This window comes from Anomaloglossus baeobatrachus, chromosome 1 (genome assembly GCF_048569485.1).
Source record: "Anomaloglossus baeobatrachus isolate aAnoBae1 chromosome 1, aAnoBae1.hap1, whole genome shotgun sequence".
Lineage (NCBI taxonomy): Eukaryota > Metazoa > Chordata > Amphibia > Anura > Aromobatidae > Anomaloglossus > Anomaloglossus baeobatrachus.
The window spans coordinates 152,738,338-152,756,077 of record NC_134353.1 but is presented as its reverse complement, the minus strand read 5'-3'; the positions used below and the strand labels follow the sequence as shown (position 1 = coordinate 152,756,077).

The following is a 17,740-nucleotide window of genomic DNA, read 5'->3' as shown; positions in this document are numbered from 1 at the left end:
ATGTTCGACGGGGGCGGGTACTTACACACTCGCCATTGCTACAAATTGCTAGCGATATCGCTACCGTGTAAAGCCCCCTTTAGGCTGTTGTGCCTATGATGAGCTTTTGATGTTGCTGAATTTCTGCACCTATGATGTAAAATTAGATTGTGTTTCTCATTACGTTAGTCTGCGTTATTTTTACATGCGTTTTTATAGAGCTTTTGATGCTGCAGTTTTAGTTGCGTCATGCTTTAAATTAATCTTTGTTTTTGATAATTCCTGGTATTTGGCTTTGACAATGTTGATATACTTGTGTGCATTACATGTGTGTTTACATCTCAGAAACGCAAGTTTTTTTAACCTGCTGATTTTCCCACATCTAATGCAAGTCTATGGGGGAAGGGCTGCACAGAAAACTGAGCGTATTCGAGAGATTGACATGCTGCGGATCTGACGCACGCACCGTGGGTAGTGTGAAAACCACAGTGGGCAGATTTCTAGAAATCCCATCCACTTTGCTAGAACTGTAAGATGCTGCATTTTTGACACAAGGAAAATACACAGCTCCTATCTAATATGTAGTAGGAACAACAACCTCCATTTAGAAATGTAGTATAGTGCTCCTCATAAGCGGTGTCACTTACAGTAGCTCATGTGCAGGGCATTAGAGGACCTTAGGTATCCATGGTTACGACCACTAGCAACTAAGTCCCTATATGTGTGGCCGTACCCTTTGATGCCTAAGCTACTGTAATGTCCTGCACATAGGTGATATAGCTAATCAGTAAAACTATACATTTCTAATTGGAGGTATTTGCTATTACACCTGCTACATCTTGGGATAGAATCTTGTAGATGGGAACACCCCCTTTAAGACGCACTTCTGTAAACCTTTCCAGAAATTACTCCAATAATTGAAGTTTTTAGCATAATTTGCACCTCCAAGTCGTTTGCATCTTGCAGACTTTGCCAGACTGGCTTCGCCATGCTTCATTGAGGCTTCACCCACTTTGGCAAAACTACCCAGGACTGATGTAAAGGGCAGATGTCGCTAATTTATTGCACAACTCCACGTTCTGCAAACATTTTGCAGCATTTCAGGGAGTCTTAGGCTATGTTCACACAAGACGTTTTTGCAGCTTTTTTCCCTGACCAAAACAGGATCTTGTGGTTGTGGCAGGATGTCTCCTGGGAGTCATCTGCAGTTTTGGTGCGTTTCTTGTAGCGTTTTTTTTTGTTTGTGATTTCAAGACCAGCAGGGGTTCAAAAGTACCTGAGTGCTGGACCAGGCCGGGCTCAACCTGGATCCGGCACTTGGGTAATAAAAGTAAAAAGTAAAGCAAGTGCGTTATACTTACCAGTCTCCGGTAGATACTAGAGTGCATGGGCTCCTTTCAGGTATGACATTCTACAGGTCCCTACCACATGGAGGGCAAAGCATGATTGTAGCAGAAGGGAGAAAACATTGCCAAGCTCACTAACCAAGCTGTTCACGCCCACTTACCTGGAAGGAGCCCATAACATTCTAGGCTCAACCGTCCCTGCTCCCCTGGCCCCTTCTACTTCCAATGCTGCTCATTAGCCTCATGCATATTCACTGCTTCCCGCTCACACTGGAGTCTGATTAGTTGCAGTCAGACATACCCCCAGCCTGTGTGACAGGTCCGACTGCAACCAATCACAGGCCTGGTCTGCAGATCTACAGTTAAAAAAAAAACAAAAAAAAACACGTAGGGTCCCCCCATACTATGATACCCAGCACAGATAAAGCCTACAGCTACAGGCTGCAGCCCCCAGCTGTGCTTATCTTGGCTGTGTATCAAAATAAGAGGGACCTTATGCTATTTATTTGAAGAAAAAAAAAAAAAAAAAAGTGCAGCACCCCCCCCCTCCTCCCCCCATTTTGGTACCCAGCCAAGATAAAGCCAACAGCTGGGGGCTGGTATTCTCAGGCTGGAGAGACTCAGCCTAAAAATATCTGCCTGCAGCCACCCAAGACTATTCCAGCACTTTACACGGATCTTCCCAAATGTCTTGGTGCGGTGGCAAATCAAGGCTATATCCGGGGTTAAATCGCAGCTCATAGCTGCGACTAAGTCCTAGATTTGTAATGGCAGGCGTCTATGGAGACAACACCCCCCCCCCCCCCCATCACCAGTCTGTAATAAGTGAAAAGAAAAAAAAAAAAAAAGAAAAAAAATCCTTTATTCGAAAAAAAATATACAAAAAGCCCCCTCTTTCACCACTTTATTAACAATATAATCACCCCTGCATGTCCGATGCAATCCACACGAGGTCCCACAAAGAATCAGCTCTGCTACATCTGAAGATCACAGTGAGCGCCATAGAACAAGACTGCCCGCCGTGAGCAGAGAATGAATGAGCCGCACGATCCCTGGTCACTTCACTCAGGTAATTTCCGGTCACAGGTGGTGATACCAGTGACCGTTAATAGCCTAAGTGAGGTGACTGCTGAATGAGCAGCTCATTCATTCTCTGTATTGACCCACAGACCAGGTCTGATTGGTTACAGTCAGACACGCCCCTAGCATCTGACTGCAACCAATCAATCACAGATGAAAGCAATGAATATGTAATGAGCGGGGAAGTGGAGGAGCCGTGGGAGTGTACAGCCGTGCCGGTGATTCGGTAAATCTAGCATTTAAATATGCAACGTGCACACATAGCCTTAAGGGGTGTTGCTGCAACACACAAACACACTTTTAATCCATTTGTGCACAAACTGCGTCAGAAGCTGCTACACAAAGATCTGCAGCTTGCCAAACTGAGTCTGCAGAATGCTGAAAGGACTGCTTTGGATTTCTGCTGCCGATAGTATTGAAAAGTAAAGATTGATTCAACAGAACTTAAAAAAGGTAACCTGTCATGGCCCCAAATGCTATATCTGTAGGGTGGGGGTCATGACAGTTTCCCTTTCAGGGGAATTCTGCAGGACACACACAAACACACAAACACACAAACACACAAACACACAAACACACAAACACACAAACACACAAACACACAAACACACAAACACACAAACACACAAACACACAAACACACAAACACACAAACACACAAACACACAAACACACAAACACACAAACACACAAACACACAAACACACAAACACACAAACACACTTTTGAAATTCTTAGTCACTTACCAGTAATGGGATTTTCCAGAGCCCATGACCGCACCAGAAGAGATCTGCCCATCCAGGACAGGAAACCCACTAAAATAAAGGGCAGCACCTCTCCTCCCCATCTGTTTGGTTACAGATCAAGAGAGGACCTCCAACAATTCGTACATGCCATCATCAAAACCCTTATTACTCCTAAAATTACCCCGACGGGTACACTCATAGTGCAATACCAAACAGGGATGGAATATAATGGTGCTGTCATAGCCTCTGAAAAATGCCATTACCGGTAAGTAACTAAGATTTTTCCCTCCCCCCCCCCATGACCACAACATCAGATATTTAAATAGATGAACCAGCACCTAAGGAGGGACCACCGCTTGCAGAACCCTTCTATCAAACATCATCATGAGTCTGTCATCCAGAGTACTGCCAAAGAGGAATTCTCCTTTTCAGGGGATTGATCACAAATTTGCCTTGGACTAGGCATCACCTGGCCAACACTTCAGCCACAAGGCCTTCTAGCAGAGCTTGATAGGGCAACTGATTTTGCAGAAAGCCGCATAGAATCCACCAGCGCACCTGCCAGAAACGCGGCTGCTCCCTGCGTTAAGGGCAGAGTGGAAAGAATTTCCTCCCTCAGGGTATGTGCGCACGTTGCTTTTTACCTGCTTTTTCTTCTGCGCTGTTTAATGCCAAAATGGATGTGTTCTTCTAGTCAAGCAAAGTCTATGCTGCCTTTTTGTGGCAGAACTTTGGTCAAAAACTCAGCTTTTCAAAGAAGCAACATGTCAATTGTTTTTGCCATTTGGGTTTTGCACTGCAAAGCTGAGTTTTTGACCAAAGTTCTGCCACAAAAAGGCAGCATTTTGAACAACATAGTGTGAACAAGAAACCCAAATTCCCATAGACTTTGCTTGAATAGAAGAACACATCCATTTTGGCATTAAACAGCGCAGAAGAAAAAGCAGCAAAAAAGCAGGTAAAAAGCAACGTGCGCACATACCCTCAAAGTGTTGTCCTTAAGTTGTTGTTCCATTTGCTAGAGCCAAACCATCAATGACCTGACCACACAAGTCCCTGCAGTAGCAGGTATAAAGGCCCCACCACTGTCTCCCAGGAGCCCTTCAGGTAACTATCTGCCTTTCTGTCTAATTGATTTTTAAGGCTCCCTAGATCTTCAAAAGGGAAGGGTCGATTACCTGGCTGACTTTGCGACTGCCACATCAATTTTGGGGCTCTTGTCCCATAATAAAGTATTCCTCCTCAAAAAGGGATATTTCCTTCTACAAAGCAGTTCTCTTATTGGGTCTCTTCCACTGCTCCATTACCAACTTTATTTTTTTTTCATTTGCCTCTTTCTGCTCCAAGCCTCCAAACATTGTATCCTCCACTGACTCCAGCCCTCCAGCATCCACAAGCCCCATAGTGGACCTAACTGCTTTGACTAAACAACTGGTCCCGCTACTGGAAAGTACGGCCTACCATCTACTCCTTCATCCGAAGACAAGGAAGAGGAGAAGGAGGAGGAGTTTGATCCGAAGTCTGAATCATCTCCCAGATCTGGGAATCCTTCCTTACATCTTTTTATACTTCGCTACTTTAGGGTTTTAGAGGATTCTTTGACTTCAATTTTAATTATGGATTTGAAACGAAGCAAAGTCAGGTACCTCCTCACTGACTGTTTACTATATGCACGAAGTACACAGGTTTTTCTGTACCCCTGAAGGTATTTCTCTGCTTTGACATCTTTTTCCTAGGCCTCTCCTACAGGGGATGACAAGAGAAGAGGGACCTCTATTAGAAAGAATACATCGGAGATCACTTACCCCAGATGAAACCTGGAGATTCCGAATCTGGAAGCTGGACAAGGTAGCAGGGTTGGTCCTTCCGGGATTCCCTGGCTGGTTCTGCTGGCATTCATTCTGCAGTGACTGCCTCCGCTGCCCTTCAGATGAGCCCACTGCCATTCTATGATGGAGGACCAACAGGGAGGAGGTGTGAGCGCCATTACACCAAGCAGGACCATTTAAATAAGGCACGGATCTTTAACATATCCGGCAATCAAGCGTCAGGGCGTGTCATCTTCCGGTGGCCATGCACATGAGCTGGCAATTGCATCCGGCGCTCCCATGCTTCGTCATCATAGCACGACCACTGGCAATTCCGGATTCTTCAGCAAGTGTGTACACAGACCTGGGCGACGTCAGGTGCAGGATCTCGTCCAACTCTGCTATGCCTGCACCCACCATCACAGTGGCACTCCGGCCCTGGGGAGACACTTCCAGGGCCAAGCTCCGGCACCACAGCCGGTAAGCCGCACTTCCAGTGACCCGCCCCAGGGCCGTGGGGTACTCTGTTCCGGGCGTTTGATAAGGGGATTATGTCACGGGGGCCTGTGCCCGGTCCCGTGGCCCTGGTGGTCGCTGAAAGTCAGTAAATAATAAAAAAATTAAAAAAAAAAAATAAATAATGATAAAAAAAAAAAAAAAATATAAAAGTATTTTGTGACGCCACCTATGGTTCCAGTATGGTTACTGGGGCTGCAGGGCAGACCTCTGGGGTGATGGTTAGGCAGCCAGTTGTTTACGCTTCCCGTAGGTGAAGCGGGATCCCCAGGGCAGGTTTTGTAGTCTTACACAAAATATGGCATTTTGTCTTCACAGCCTTTTTAACTGTCACTTTAGTGCAGCAGCCTATGGCTCCTCAGATGAAGAAATAAAGTATGTCACACCAATTCATTAACTCTGATCAGGTTTTACTTGCAGGTGTTATTAAAAAGGGGTTCAGTTTCTGATGTGACAGTTTTTGGGTAATCTGGGAACAGTTCAGGATCTCTGCACCAGGTCAGTTGTGTGGCCTCCCTGCTGCGCTGTGTCTCTCCTTGGTACTAGGCTGCCTGGAGCTATACCTTGTCCCTCTCTCACTGTCTTCACCTGTATGGCAGGTGCGCGGGAGCTTCTCTAAGGGGCACTGCTGTACTCACTGCGGTCCCCAAGATCTGTGTAGCGGCTTTGCTTTCAGGTGCTGCTGTGACCAGGAGATCTGGAGTCTCCCTGGCCTCCGGTCTTTATTGCTGGGCAGATTAGATCCCTCACAATCTTAAGCTGGGTTTACACACTGCAACATCGCAAAGGACATCGCTGTAACGTCACCGGTTTGGTGACGCAATAGCGACCTCCCTAAGTCTCTGCTAAGTCTCTGGTGAGCGTTCAAACAGGCAAACCTGGCCAACAACTCAACAGCGATCCAGACCTGCAGAGCGACCTAGCTGGTTGTTTGAGGACGTTGATAAGCAGCCTTTTGAAAGGGAAGTTGCTAACAAAGTCTCTGCAAAGTCTTCACACACTGAAACTTCATGCTGCACAGCGGGAAACAAAGGACCTAGGAATGGTCCTGAACGATTTGTAACGATTACAACTTCACAGCAGGGGCCGGGTCGCTGATATGATTCACACACTGCAACATCGCAAACAACATCGCTATTGCGTCACAAAACCGGTGACGTAAGGGTACCTTCACACTTAGCGATGCAGCAGCGATCCGACCAGCGATCTGACCTGGTCAGGATCGCTGCTGCATCACTACATGGTCGCTGGTGAGCTGTCAAACAGGCAGATCTCACCAGCGACCAGTGAACAGCCCCCAGCCAGCAGCGACGTGCAAGCGACGCTGCGCTTGCACGGAGCCGCCGTCTGGAAGCTGCGGAGACTGGTAACTAAGGTAAACATCGGGTATGGTTACCCGATGTTTACATTAGTTACCAGTGTGAGCAGGGAGCAGGGAGCCGCGCACACTGAGCGCTGGCTCCTTGCTCTCCTAGCTACAGTACACATCGGGTTAATTAACCCGATGTGTAATGCAGCTACATGTGCAGAGAGCAGGGAGCCGCGCACACTGCTTAGCGCTGGCTCCTTGCTCTCCTAGCTGCTGTACACATCGGGTTAATTAACCCGATGTGTACAGCAGCTACATGTGCAGAGAGCCGGAGCCGGCAGCACAGGCAGCGTGAGAGCTGCAGAGGCTGGTAACTAAGGTAAATATCGGGTAACCACCTTGGTTACCCGATGTTTATCTTGGATACAGCTTACCTCAGCTGTCAGACGCCGGCTCCTGCTCCCTTCATTTGTCGCTCTCTTGCTCTCACACAGCGATCTGTGTGTCACAGCAGGAGAGCGGCTTTGAAGAAAACGAACCAGGGCTGTGTGTAACGAGCAGCGATCTCGCAGCAGGGGCCAGATCGCTGCTCAGTGTCACACACAGCGAGATCACTAATGAGGTCACTGCTGCGTCACAAAAAACGTGACTCAGCAGCGATCTCGGCAGTGAGCTCGCTATGTGTGAAGCACCCCTTACAGCGATGTCGTTTGAGATGTTGCAGTGTGTAAACCCAGCTTTAGACTCTGAGGTGTACGGTAATCAGCGCTGTTCCTCGGGGATGAACCGATCTGGCTCCACCTCCCCGGTCACTCCACACTGTTACTCCAGCAACAGTTCGGCCCTGGGATGTTGATATGCAAATAGGACTGAAGAACTATTAGTAGATCTGAAGCTTGTTACCTGCCAAGTGCAGCCTTCTCGTACTTCTTGACTGACAACTCCTAGTCATGGAGGCGGTTTGTCAAGGAGAAGGCTGAGCGGAGTAGACCTGGAGTGATAAATGTTTCAGATCTACAAACAGATGTGCACACTGAGGATTCACCGCTATTGCAGTTAACAGTCATATGTGATTTGCATACATGTAGTTATGTGCCAACTAGACATGCTCAGATTCTCAGTTTACGTTTTATGAGAGAAGCCAGGCCATGTCTAGTTGGAATGTGGCCGGAAGTATACAATTTGTGCACTAGTGCTCACATGAACGTCCGCTCTCACTGGCAATATGTGGAAATCCTTACAGCGTGCAGAAGTCTAAGTAAACCGGATAGAGCTCAGATTTAAATCAGGTGAACACATTGCTAGACAGTACAGAATAGAGATCACATCCAGCATCTACTTCTAAGAAAGAATTTCTCTTTGAGGCCATAAAAGTGTGTATAAATGTGCACTGCATGTTTACAGTCAGGGCCAGAAATATTTGGACAGTGACACAAGTTTTGTTATTTTAGCTGTTTACAAAAACATGTTCAGAAATACAATTATATATATATATATAATATGGGCTGAAAGTGCACACTCCCAGCTGCAATATGAGAGTTTTCACATCCAAATCGGAGAAAGGGTTTAGGAATCATAGCTCTGTAATGCATAGCCTCCTCTTTTTCAAGGGACCAAAAGTAATTGGACAAGGGACTCTAAGGGCTGCAATTAACTCTGAAGGCGTCTCCCTTGTTAACCTGTAATCAATGAAGTAGTTAAAAGGCCTGGGGTTGATTACAGGTGTGTGGTTTTGCATTTGGAAGCTGTTCCTGTGACCAGACAACATGCGGTCTAAGGAACTCTCAATTGAGGGGAAGCAGAACATCCTGAGGCTGAAAAAAAAAGAAAAAAAATCCATCAGAGAGATAGCAGACATGCTTGGAGTAGCAAAATCAACAGTCTGGTACATTCTGAGAAAAAAAGGAATTGACTGGTGAGCTTGGGAACTCAAAAAGGCCTGGGCGTCCACGGATGACAACAGTGGTGGATGATCGCCGCATACTTTCTTTGGCGAAGAAGAACCCGTTCACAACATCAACTGAAGTCCAGAACACTCTCAGTGAAGTAGGTGTATCTGTCTCCAAGTCAATAGTAAAGAGAAGACTCCATGAAAGTAAATACAAAGGGTTCACATCTAGATGCAAACCATTCATCAATTCCAAAAGTAGACAGGCCAGAGTTAAATTTGCTCAAAAACACCTCATGAAGCCAGCTCAGTTCTGGAAAAGTATTCTATGGACAGATGAGACAAAGATCAACCTGTACCAGAATGATGGGAAGAAAAAAGTTTGGAGAAGAAAGGGAACGGCACATGATCCAAGGCACACCACATCCTCTGTAAAACATGGTGGAGGCAACGTGATGGCATGGGCATGCATGGCTTTCAATGGCACTGGGTCACTTGTGTTTATTGATGACATAACAGCAGACAAGAGTAGCCGGATGAATTCTGAAGTGTACCGGGATATACTTTCAGCCCAGATTCAGCCAAATGCCGCAAAGTTGATCGGACGGCGCTTCATAGTACAGATGGACAATGACCCCAAGCATACAGCCAAAGCTACCCAGGAGTTCATGAGTGCAAAAAAGTGGAACATTCTGCAATGGCCAAGTCAATCACCAGATCTTAACCCAATTGAGCATGCATTTCACTTGCTCAAATCCAGACTTAAGACGGAAAGACCCACAAACAAGCAAGACCTGAAGGCTGCGGCTGTAAAGGCCTGGCAAAGCATTAAGAAGGAGGAAACCCAGCGTTTGGTGATGTCCATGGGTTCCAGACTTAAGGCAGTGATTGCCTCCAAAGGATTCGCAACAAAATATTGAAAATAAAAATATTTTGTTTGGGTTTGGTTTATTTGTCCAATTACTTTTGACCTCCAAAACTGTGGAGTGTTTGTAAAGAAATGTGTACAATTCCTACAATTTCTATCAGATATTTTTGTTCAAACCTTCAAATTAAACGTTACAATCTGCACTTGAATTCTGTTGTAGAGATTTCATTTCAAATCCAATGTGGTGGCATGCAGAGCCCAACTCGCGAAAATTGTGTCACTGTCCAAATATTTCTGGACCTAACTGTAACTGCCAGCAGAGCAGCTTCAGGACACAATCCGGCGGGTCCAGGACAGATCTGGACATAGTCCTAGTGTACATGACAGCGTCGCTAGTAATCAAAACTCCTCCTCACTTTCGGCTTATTCACATAAGCAATGTTCACATGCGAGTACTGTCTGCAGGTAGATGAGACCGAACTTTGACCAAAGGCAATGGGACAGCACGTGGGACTTTCTGCATGAACCGTGGGTTGGAGCAGAGATAACAGCATGCACCAGTCTCATCTGATTTTCAGACGACGCTCCCCTTGTTCTAGTTCAATTGGTCAATGAAAAAATGGAACAGATTTAAACTGATTCAATTCAGATGGAAAATGGCAGCTTCTCCCTGATTACAGCTGAACCTGAGAAATGGCATTGTAATCTTGGCACAGGCTCCTGGGGACGCGAAATGCATTTCATGACTCGGTTTTACACAGACTCGGATCACGCTGTACACCTATTCTTAGCAGACAATGGCTGGAGAGGGGAAAAAAAAAAAAAACACTTGCAGAAATGTGTTTAAAATACATGTACAGTCTGATGCAGTGTATTGTGCAGTCAGGGGAAAAAAAACCCCCACTCATGAAAATGTTCACTCAGGGCATCTTCATGGGAATACTTTGTGGATTTTTACGCAGATTTTCTCCCAATTACATAGAAAATACCCCAAACACTTCCAGCATAAAGCACCGCCATCCAATGAAGCACATCACCATGCCTGTTGGTTGCCTGTCATAGCCCCATCATGGCGCCTTATATTCATGACAATATGGCTCAAAAGTCTATTTGGATTGTCAGAATATACAGACACGTGACTAGCACCCTGCGATTAGAATGGGTTCATGTTGTATCTAAACAAAATGGGTGTAACACGGATGTCTGAATGAGGCCTAAAGCCGGACTCGCACCCATGTTTCGCGATCTGGGTAAGGACCAGCCTCGGCTCATCTGATCCAAAATCACCACAGCCTTATGGGAATGTGAAATTGTCATGTCAGGAGTCCAGCGGCCGGTCTGGGCAAAGGAGTCCACTGTCCATGAAACATGGATATGTGAATCTGGCCTAAAGTGGCTACAGACACGAAAAAAAAAACTGCGGTGGTGGAGGTAGACAAGAAGTATCATGAAGCAATCAACTTCATACATTTTCATCTGCAGGGGATGGATCGGCTAAGCAATCGGCTGAAGGTTTCCCCATCACAGGCAACGCAAGTGCTAAACATTAGATTGTACAGCAGAATCCATACTAAAATGCCCTAATGGCGGCCAAACGTAAGAATGACAACCATGGAAATGAGGAATAAAGCAATCCATGACGTGGTGTTATCCAGTATGAGACATAATGGAAGCAGCAGTCTGTATAATGCTCCACATGGGTACTAGAACCCAACACCAAGAAACAGAGCCACCGGCCACCATTGCACTGGTGAGTACATGTGAGGGAAACACATTGTATGGTGCTCTGCTGCAGAATAATGTGCACAAGAGAAAATGTATACAGATCAGATAATGGGACCAGGAAAGTAGAGAAAAAAAAAATATATTAATTACACACACATACAGTATAATATATATATATATATATATATATATATATACACACATATACACACATACATATACAAGATCCTAGTCAGATGATTGTATATACACTACAACAGGAAACCACTGATAGCAGACAGGGAGATCCACACTGCCCTACAATGGGGGAGGATGGGAATCACAGTGCAGCAGATTCACAACTTGCTGCAGGTTTTCTCTGGAATTGAAGGGGTTAAATTACCAAGAGGAAATAGCTCCACTGCAACTGAGATAACAGAAGCGACAATTAAGTGTAGCTGCGACAATCTGCAGTCACAAGACCCAAATAACGGGGCGGTCAGCACTAAATATAAGTGTGTGACCTCACACAACAGATCATCACCGACCGCCCAGAGCCCCGATACCAGGATCCCTGCAGAGGCCACATGGGAGCCCGGCACAGGGAACCACAAGCCCCAGCAGGCACATAACGCAGGAATAAACAGCAGGCACCGCATCCCAGTCCCATCAGTCCCACAGAAGCCGCATCTGCTATCCTACAGCCATTTCTCACTCACCTCCACGAGCTACAGGACAACGTGCACGCCGAGCAGGCCGGGCTATTTATATAGATGTGGCCGGAGCAGGGCCGTGTGTATATGTGTGCACCGCCCAGACTGCACTCCCCTGTGCTGACATCTGCGACACGTCCTCCCCGGGGCTGGGGCATGCTCTGCCTGTCTAACGGCCCGCCCCCAGCTCTACCGGCCCGCCCCCAGCTCTACCTGTCTGCACACCCCGGCCCGTCCCCAGCTCTACCTGTCTGCACACCCCAGCCCTACCGGCCCGCCCCCAGCTCTGCCTGTCTGCACACCCCAGCCCTACCGGCCCGCCCCCAGCTCTGCCTGTCTGCACACCCCAGCCCTACCGGCCCGCCCCCAGCTCTGCCTGTCTGCACACCCCAGCCCTACCGGCCCGCCCCCAGCTCTGCCTGTCTGCACACCCCAGCCCTACCGGCCCACCCCCAGCTCTGCCTGTCTGCACACCCCAGCTCTACCGGCCCGCCCCCAGCTCTGCCTGTCTGCACACCCCAGCCCTACCTGCCCGCCCCCAGCTCTGCCTGTCTGCACACCCCGGCCCTGTGTCGGCCCGCCCCCAGCTCTACCTGTCTGCACACCCCGACCCTGTGCCGGCCCGCCTCCAGCTCTACCGGCCCACCCCCAGCTCTGCCTGTCTGCACACCCCAGCTCTACCGGCCCACCCCCAGCTCTGCCTGTCTGCCTACCCCAGCTCTACCGGCCCGCCCCCAGCTCTACCTGTCTGCACACCCCAGCTCTACCGGCCCGCCCCCAGCTCTACCTGTCTGCACACCCCAGCTCTACCGGCCCGCCCCCAGCTCTACCTGTCTGCACACCCCAGCTCTACCGGCCCGCCCCCAGCTCTGCCTGTCTGCACACCCCAGGTCTACCGGCCCACCCCCAGCTCTACCTGTCTGCACACCCCAGCTCTACCGGCCCACCCCCAGCTCTGCCTGTCTGCCTACCCCAGCTCTACCGGCCCGCCCCCAGCTCTACCTGTCTGCACACCCCAGCTCTACCGGCCCACCCCCAGCTCTGCCTGTCTGCACACCCCAGCTCTACCTGTCTGCACACCCCGGCCCTGCCGGCCCGCCACCAGCTCTACCGGCCCACCCCCAGCTCTGCCTGTCTAACGGCCCGCCCCCAGCTCTACCGGCCCACCCCCAGCTCTGCCTGTCTAACGGCCCGCCCCCAGCTCTACCGGCCCACCCCCAGCTCTGCCTCTCTGCACACCCCAGCTCTACCAGCCCGCCCCCAGCTCTACCAGCCCACCCCCAGCTTTGCCTGTCTGCACACCCCAGCTCTACCGGCCCACCCCCAGCTCTACCGGCCCACCCCCAGCTCTGCCTGTCTGCACACCCCAGCTCTACCGGCCCGCCCCCAGCTCTACCGGCCCACCCCCAGCTCTGCCTGTCTAACGGCCCACCCCCAGCTCTACCGGCCCACCCCCAGCTCTGCCTCTCTGCACACCCCAGCTCCACCGGCCCGCCCCCAGCTCTACCGGCCCACCCCCAGCTCTGCCTGTCTGCACACCCCAGCTCTACCAGCCCGCCCCCAGCTCTACCGGCCCACCCTCAGCTCTGCCTGTCTGCACACCCCAGCTCTACCGGCCCACCCCCAGCTCTGCCTGTCTGCACACCCCAGCTCTACCGGCCCGCCCCCAGCTCTACCGGCCCACCCCCAGCTCTGCCTGTCTGCACACCCCAGCTCTACCGGCCCGCCCCCAGCTCTACCGGCCCACCCCCAGCTCTGCCTGTCTGCACACCCCAGCTCTACCGGCCCGCCCCCAGCTCTACCGGCCCACCCTCAGCTCTGCCTGTCTGCACACCCCAGCTCTACCGGCCCGCCCCCAGCTCTACCGGCCCACCCCCAGCTCTGCCTGTCTGCACACCCCGGCCCTGCCGGCCCGCCCCCAGCTCTACCGGCCCACCCCCAGCTCTGGCCTGTCTGCACACCCCAGCTCTACCGGCCCGCCCCCAGCCCTGCCTGTCTGCACATCCCGGCCCTGCCGGCCAGCCCCCAGCTCTGCCTGTCTGCACACCCCGGCCCTGCCGGCCCGCCCCCAGCTCTACCGGCCCACCCCCAGCTCTGCCTGTCTGCACACCCCAGCTCTACCGGCCCACCCCCAGCTCTGCCTGTCTGCACACCCCGGCCCTGCCGGCCCGCCCCCAGCTCTACCGGCCCGCCCCCAGCTCTGCCTGTCTGCACATCCCGACCCTGCCGGCCCGCCCCCGGCTCTGCCCCCAGTTCGCTCTGTCTACACACCCCGGTCCTGCAGGCCCGCCCTCACTCTGCTGTATGTTCCCTTCCTGCCTTCTGGAAATCATGGTTGTCCATAGCAGGGAAAACTCACAGTGTGCACAGATTTGATCACTATATTTTCTTCATGAGAAAAACTGTCCGATAATGCTAATCAGCAGTGGTTTAACTACAGTTCGATTGGCCCAATGCAAGATTTGGACCTATATATCTATATATGTCCCTCATCTTGAGAGCCCCTCCTGGTAATATGTCCCCCAACCTTGGCCCATCCTGGTATATATGTCTCCATCCTGATATATATATGCCCCAACCCTGGGCCCGTCCTGCTATATACTTTATGTTCCACGTCTTCGTATATATGTCCCCTACCCTGGGCCCATTGTGGTATATATGTCCTCCATCCTAGTATATATGTCTCCATCCTTTAATGTATGTCTCCATCCTGGTATATAAGTCCCTCATCCTGGGACCCTTCCTGGTATATATGTCTCCATCCTGGTATATATGTCCTCCATACTGGTATATACTGTATGTCAACCATCCTGGTTTATATGTCTCCATTCTGGTATATATATCACCATACATAGTTACTAGTTCCATCTAGTTTAACTTTCTTCCATCAAATAAACATTTTTGTGATTAAGGCTATGTGCGCACGTTGCGTAAAAACATGCAGTTACGCTGCGCTTTGTAGCGCAGCGTAACTGCATGCGTCCTGCGGCCCCTGCACAGTCTATGGAGATTGTGCAGGGGCCGTGCGCACGTGGCGTCTAAGAGCGCAGCGCTTCGGCTACTGCCGAAGCGCTGCGCAAAAAGAAGTGACATGTCACTTCTTCCGTGCGCTTTGCCGGCAGCTCCTGCTCTGTCTATGGGAGGAGCTGCAGGCAGAGCGCATGGAATCGGCGCTCACTACGGACATTTCTGCAGCGATCTAAAGCGCACATGTGCTCTTCAGATCGCTGCAGAAATTTCTGCAGGGCTTGTACACAACGTGCGCACATAGCCTTAATCATTTATAACCGACAATGTTGCACTGAGGCAATCATAAATCCCTTTTTTAAAAGCTGTTATAGTATCTGCCATTACTACCTCTTGTGGTAGAACATTCCACAGTCTGACCGCTCTAACTGTAAAGAACCCTTTCCTATTTAGCTCCCAGAATCGCCTTTCTTTCACCCGTAACGAGTGCCCCCTAGTCCTTAGTATTGTTTTCGAAGGAATAAGTCATGTGCCAGTCCTTTGTTTTGACCACACATGTATTTATACGTATAAATTAAATCTCCTCTGAGATATCTTTTTTCTAAGCTAAACAAACCCAACTTTTTCAACCTCTCATCATATGGGAGGCCTCCATTCCTTGCAATAATCTAGTTGCTCGTCTTTGAATTGATTCTAACTTTTAAATATCTTTTTAAAATGTGCAGCCCAAAACTGGATCCCATATTACAGATGTGGCCTTAAAAGTGATTTATAGAGGAGTAACAATACGTTACCTGGAATACATGTTCCCATTCTGGTATATATGTTCCACATCCTGGTATATATTTCTCCATCTTTGAAAATATGTACCCATCTTGGTATAAAATGTCTCCATCCTTCCTGGTATATATGTCCTCCATCCTGATATATATGTTCCCCATCTTGGCATATATGTCTCCATCCTGGTATATATGATCCACATCCTGGTATATATGTTTCCTATCCTGGTATATATGTCCCCACTTCCTGTTAAATATGTCCTCCCCATCCTGGTATACATGTCCCTATCCTGGTATATATGTCTCCATCCTGGTATATATGTCCCTCCATCCTGGTATATTTGTCCCTCTTCTTGTTATATATATCTCCATCCTGGTATATATGTCCCCCTCCTGGTATATATGTCCCTCATCCTAGTATATATGTCCCCCATCCTAGTATATATGTCCCCCATCCTAGTATATATGTCCCCATCCTGGTATGTATGTCCCCATCCTGGTATATATGTCCCTCATCCTGGTATATACAGTACATTATGTCAAACTTCTAGTATATACGTCCCCCATCCTGGTATTATATTTCACCCATGTATGTCCCTCATCTGCGCCACATATCCAGCTGTACTAAGCACTGAGGTCGGCAGCCTCCCTTCAGCACAGGCTTGGTAATTATGCGCCTGCTATTTAGAGTCTGATCCAAGTTTTATCAGAGTAGGATCTGATTTTCTCTGATATGGAGAAGAATAAAAAGATGTCTCCATCTTTGACATTTTGTAATGTCATCTGAGTGCAATAGATTTTTTTCCTGGACCCATGGACTTAAATGGCTGAGAGCCATCTGATTCTCTGGGGCAGATCGTGCATGCTGCAGTCCGAGGAAAAAATTGGATATGTTCACTGCTTCATTGAGTAACACTTGTCTGAGACCGAAAAGAAGTGTTGTCAGATAGCACATGGTACGTGAATACGGTCGTTTACAGTGATAAAAGGGGATAAGTCCACATATTGCGTCCAATTTTGACGAGGAAGCTCCCAGTAACCTGAGGGGATACCTCTGAAAAAGACCGCACATATGAGCTGCCATCCTATTCTCACGTCAACCATAGTTATTCTCATGTTCTTTTATTGGTAATTGAAAAATATTTGTAAAAAGAAGCAATGTTGCAATTCACATCTTATTAAAATCCTTCTAATTTCATTGTTACTACCTGTTGCTTAGGTAACAAGTCCACAGCAGTCTTGCAGCGGTGGCTGACTGTGCACAGTGCTTACAAGCTGATTCCAAAAGAACTTGCAATCAGTGCTCTAAACCTGATTGATGCTGGAGCTCACTGACCCAAATTGGTGCCACTGTGCTCTTCTGATGCTGCAGAGGCAAAGCTTCCTCATATAGAAACATCAGGGGCGCACAGTTCGGGCCAGTGGGGCAGCAATGCCACTGGTCTAAACTGTTGATCAGAGTGCCAACTTCCCCCCAGCAAGCAGGAAGTCCGAAGGCAGGGGAGCGGTGCGCTTCTGCCTGAGAGCATGGGGATAATTGGACAGAGCTTCTAAAAAAAAAAATCACTTTAATTTACAATTTATTAAAATGCCTCCCATGATAATTAAAGCTTTATTTTTTTATTCTTTGCTGTTAATTGCCTGGGGAAGCAGACACTGCTGCAGTCTAGCAATGGTGGCCAAACATGCCCAATACTTACAAGCTCTTTCCTATAGCTCTTGTAAGCACTGCTCTAAAACTGGTTGAGATTGCTGCCTCACACTGTAAGCTCACAATACCAACAGGAGCTGGCGAGCTAGGCCTTCTTACTTCAGACCATACGACAACCACTATAAGGATACATCCATATGGGAATCATCATTGTGTCACCGGCATCATAGCGAAGACTCCATATAGCTATCCTAGTATTGTTTTCTGCAGTACTGCTGCTATATTCAATTATATTTTTACTAGAAGGTGGCCCGATTCTACGCATCGGGTATTCTAGAATTTACGTATTGTGTAGTTCATGTATGATTTTTGTTATATATATATAT

The 17,740-nt window shown here is 48.7% G+C and overlaps 1 protein-coding gene across 1 annotated transcript in view; it reads right to left on the bottom strand.

The window, feature by feature from the left end:
- ACSL1 (acyl-CoA synthetase long chain family member 1) overlaps positions 1 to 12,124 on the bottom strand; it is a 124,359-nt gene extending 112,235 nt beyond the window's left edge. Inside the window, exon 1 of the mRNA XM_075336130.1 lies at positions 11,964 to 12,124. The gene's annotated coding sequence lies outside the window, so the exon portion shown is untranslated. The remainder of the gene's footprint in view (positions 1 to 11,963) is intronic.
- Positions 12,125 to 17,740: the final 5,616 nt, after the last annotated feature.